The 5,017-nt window shown below is 28.7% G+C and overlaps 1 long non-coding RNA gene across 1 annotated transcript; it reads left to right on the top strand.

Annotated features, from left to right (window-relative positions):
* Positions 1–1,265: 1,265 nt before the first annotated feature.
* LOC110606327 lies at positions 1,266–2,964 on the top strand. Its single transcript, XR_002486501.2, has 2 exons — positions 1,266–2,219; positions 2,307–2,964. It is a non-coding gene; the product is annotated as an uncharacterized LOC110606327 (long non-coding RNA).
* The last annotated feature ends 2,053 nt before the right edge of the window (positions 2,965–5,017 follow it).

Genomic DNA, 5,017 nt, shown 5'->3' with positions numbered 1-5,017 from the left:
TGCTCATATAGTATTCGCATTTAGAAATTAGATGATATGATTTTAACTTTTAATCACATTTTAACCGTTGTCTAACGTAGGTCAAAAAGCACATATGTGTGATGAAGCAACAAGGATGCACCTAGGATTCCTCACTCATTACATCTTAGTGGTGTCAATGAAGGACCAACAATGGAGGAGAGGAGTGGAGTGGGGTCCTCTCCATTACTCTTTGTTGGATCTCTTTTCTAATTCCAGATCATATCACCATTCAGGACCATCAAGGTAAAAAAAAATTGTGTTTTTCATCTTGTCTCCCAAGAAAATCTTGTATATTAATAATTATACATGTAATTAAGTCAAACTGAGTGCTTAGTTTGGTTTGACTTGGTCTATGGCTAACACTTTATCATTCTCTTGTATTCAAGAAATCTCGTCCCACAATACCTATGATTTAAAATTTATAATTCAAATCAATAAAATTAATTAATAATTTTAATTTTAATGAGATAGTATAAATAATTCACATGTTTAAATTAGAAATGCTAATTTTTTTTTGTTTTTAAAAAAATTCTTATATAATTTCAATAAAAGCCTTAAAAAAATATAAAAGTAAATTGAAAATTTTATCCTTGGTTCATTAAAATCAACTTTCATTTATCTAATTAATCATGAGATGCGAAGAACTAATGGATATATTATTGAAAAAAATACAAGCATCTAGTCAAAGCCTTAATTAACAATTTTCCATGCAAGCATAATGAGCATTTTGATGTTAAACAAGATAATAATAGCTCTGGTATTAGCAAAGTTAATAAACATTTAATGATAATTTGAAATAAATATATTTAATATAAATTCAGTATTATATTAAATTAATTATTTAAATTAAAGCTTCGATTAATTTAAGAGATAATAATTTAAAATAATGATGAAACAAAAAAGATGGGTAGGTGATAATGTAAATCTTCACTGATTTTGAGTGTTAGAATTGAAGTCAAGAACCATTTCCACGCTGGCATAATTGCTGTTAGATAGGAAGGTGACAAAATCCATTAATACTTTATAAATACCAACAATAAATGCCAACCCACAATTTTCCATTTCATCATTTCAAGTCAAAATGAAATTATACTTTCATTCATTCTTATTATTATTCATATTTAAGTTATTATTATTATTTTTGAGTGAAAATCTGTACTGTGCAGCACGTAAAACAGTCCAAGATTAAGTGATATAATATGAATACTTTCCAAAAAAATTTCCTTCACTGACTGGGAGTACTCTCAATTATGAAGGTTCTAACTCCAGCAATCAAAAGGCTATTACATAATCTCACTGTGCCCTAAACGCTTAAAGGGTCAAGATTGCAGCTTTTCTTTTTATATATAAAAAAAAAAAAACTGAAACTCATGAAATTTGCTCATTTGGGCAGTAAACAAAGACCGATTTCTTGTTGTAAAACCCGAACCCACCCCATTATCCCCATGGCTAATTGCTTTCTATTCAATTTCAGATACAGATAGATGCGTGCGTGTGAGTGAATTTTTGGCATCGGAAACGACAAAAAGGAAAATGAGGGAGAAGGACTAGATAGAGAAAAGACTGAAAAGGGTTTTGAGGGTTTCGTCGGGAACGACTTAATTAGCGAGGGCCAACCGAGAATAACTATGACGATCTTTTGATCCTTCCAAATATATATATGCCCCATTTGCCCACTTCCTCTATTGCATACAGAGATCATGGATTCAACTATCTGATTATTATTATTATTATTATTTTTATCTCGTCTTTGCGAGTCTTCATCCTCCTCTTCTCCTTCTTCTTCTTCCCTTTTCAATTATTTGCACCCATCTCCCTCCACCTTTTCCCTTTGTCTCTCTTTCTTCCTCGTTCTTAATTGCTTTGATGCTTCCACGCATCTTAAATAAACCCATCTGCCTCATCTTATGTCTATTGTCGAAAAAATTGATTTCTGTCGCCTTCTTTGAGTTCTTTCTATGCGTTTATGTCGTCCTCCAGTGGTGAATACAAGGGACCATTTTTAGCTTTCATGTGGGTTTAACAAAGGGTTTCTTACAGAGTTTATTGGCATTCTGTCCACCTCCCATCTATGGAAATCTTCTCTTTTTCTTTTGTGGAGGTGGGCATACTGTCAAGTGAGCTCTGTTGGTCTCTCTTTGTAAAACCCTCATGATCATGTCTCTTTCAGTTCTCTCTCCCCTGTGAAACCCATCGAGGTAAAGAACTTAATAGCTTTCACGATTATATTCGGCTGTTTATTCTTTTTCATAAATTAATTTATTTATATTCCTGATTATGATCAGTCGGTGCTTATCTTTCGATTGCCATACTGGCCATCTACTCATATCATCCAACTTCACTTCCATAACCATAAGGACGAAGATCTCTTAAAGGTGCTTCCTTTTATCATCTTATTTAAATATGCTCATATTTGTAGTTTATAGCAACATCATGGACAGGTCTTCTGTTTGGTTTTTCACCTTTTTCTAGATCTTCATGTGGGGAACTTCATTTTTGTACCCTTTTCTCTTCAGTTTCTGGTTTTGTTTGTTTCCTTCTATTTCATCAAAAGCTGATATATCTGCTTCGTTTATGTCTCTTCCGATCTAGGGTTTTGTCTGTCCTTTCCTTTTTCTTGCTTCTTCTCCAGGTCAGGGAATTAGGGCTCAAGATGGAAACGGATTCGAGTGTTTGAACTATGAAGGTCTGATCTTTCCTTCTCAAGTCGAAAACGTCTTTGTGAAGGACAAATCAGTGGCTCCATAAGAAGGGTTCTTGGATTAAAGCTGTTAATTTTTTATAAATGATAATTTTAATTATCAGATTACAATCAAAGGTGGAGATTTTATTGTTCCTGGCTCCATGCATGTCTGCCACCGCTTTTCCTTGTTTCGCTTATTTTATTTACAATAATAATTATCGTAGGACAGGTCCCCTTCATTTTTAGGGCAGACCTACTTACTATGCGTCTCTACACTCCAATATAACCCTCTTAAGGCTCATGATTGAAGACTGACACTGCTTTTAATTTTTGAATTGATGAAAATCAATGATAATCTTTCTCATCCCTAATGCCAGAGGTGAAGTCCACGTCCGTTCTTTCTTGATCGTGAAGTGGAAGGTGATTGGGTTGCAGGGACGGATCTACAGAGGGACATGGCCCCCTTAACTTTTTAAAGTTACTTACATATATTTAGATAATTTTTTTTAAAATTTTAAATAAATAAGAAAAAATTATTATTAAATTTTTAAAATTATGATTAATTTATTTATATTTAAAAATTACACTATTAAAATATATTTATATTTTATAAAATATAATTATTTAATTTTTTATAAAAAAAAATCAATTAATCTACTTTTTAAGTATTTATATTATTTATTTCATATAATTTTAATTATATATTATTTAATATATGTTAATTATTTTAATAAATTATTAAATAATTTAATTTTATAAAATATAATAAGTTTATATAAAAATAAATTAATGAATTTTTAGCTTGAATTTTTTAAAATTAACTTGAGAATCCAAATATACTATTTTTATTGTGTTTTCTATTCTTGTCTGATTCACAAAATTTACTTTTTAATATAAGATTTCAACTTTTTTTTTTCAAACTATTATACGATAAATATTCACTTATTATTTAATTTAATTTTTTTTATATTTAAAGTGATAATTATTTTTATTTATTTATATTTATATAATTAAAATTATATATTAGACTTTTAATTTATAAAATAAAATCTAAATTTAAAAAAAATATTATAAATAATATTTAAATTATTTAATGAATTTAATAGGTTATGAGGTAAATTATTTAAATAAAAATAAAAATAAATAGTGTTTATATGGATAATAGATTGTTATTCGAAAATTTAAAAAAAAATTATACGAATAAATTAATTTAATTCGTAATATTTTATTTATGTAAATTTTTTTTATTAATTTAATTTTTAATTTTAAAATTTTATTTTTAATGCATTCACAAGTTTAGTATAATAATATGTGCATCTAAATAAATTTAATAGATTTCAGATTCTACTCCCACTTCTTAATTAAAAAAAAGCTTTATTTTTAATATTTTTTCGAAAATGAATAAAATTAAATGTTATACTTATAAAATAAAATTAGATTCTGATTTAAATTTTTGGATCCGTGACTATTTGTGTAGTATATTCCATGCCCATTGAAGGGCACATAGTTGCTCTCTTTGTAGACATGTTTCACACGAACTTACCCAGTCTTTGGTTCGCAGGCCTTATTGGTGTCCTACAAGCTGGAAAACGAGCTGGTCAGGTCCCCATTAGCAAGCAAAAATCCATTACTGTAAACCTACGAAAAACTTCCCAGAGCTTCTCCATCGCCAATGGAACAGACGCCAAGTTTTGCAACAAACCCTGGATCCAGGTTCGTAAGTGATAAGGCAGGCTCGCTTTCGCTTATCCTGCTGGGGCAAGCTTGTGTAAATTATACCAGGGCTTTTTACAAAATTAGGGTCGGGGCTATTTTTATTTCCGAATTTGGGGTTGAGAAAATTTTATTTGCGATTTTGGGGTTTGACTGCCACGTGGCAGCCGAAAAGGACGCCTGGCGCCTCTTTGACAGGCGCCAGAGCCTGGCGCCACTTTAAGTGGCGCCAGGCTCTTTTTTTTTTTTTTTTTAAATGTCTGGCGCGCTAGACAATTGTTTTTTTTTTAAATTATTATTATTATTATTTTTAATTATTAATATATTATAATAAAATATTTATATTATATTTTTTTTATTTATATTATATTTTTATAATAATAAATATTTTTATAATTTTAATATATTAATATTTAAAAAATTTTATTATTAATATTTAAATAAAAAATTACTGAAATTATATTTCAGAATTATAAAATTGATATTATATTGGGATTAGATGGATAAATTTTTTTATTATTTTAATATATTAATACAGTAATTCTGTAATTAAATAGTATCAATATTTTTATATACGTTTAATGTTATTTTATAATTTTA

This window comes from Manihot esculenta, chromosome 18 (assembly GCF_001659605.2).
Source record: "Manihot esculenta cultivar AM560-2 chromosome 18, M.esculenta_v8, whole genome shotgun sequence".
Classification (NCBI taxonomy): domain Eukaryota; kingdom Viridiplantae; phylum Streptophyta; class Magnoliopsida; order Malpighiales; family Euphorbiaceae; genus Manihot; species Manihot esculenta.
Note: the sequence above shows the minus strand (reverse complement) of the source record. Positions and strands in the feature narration are given on the sequence as shown.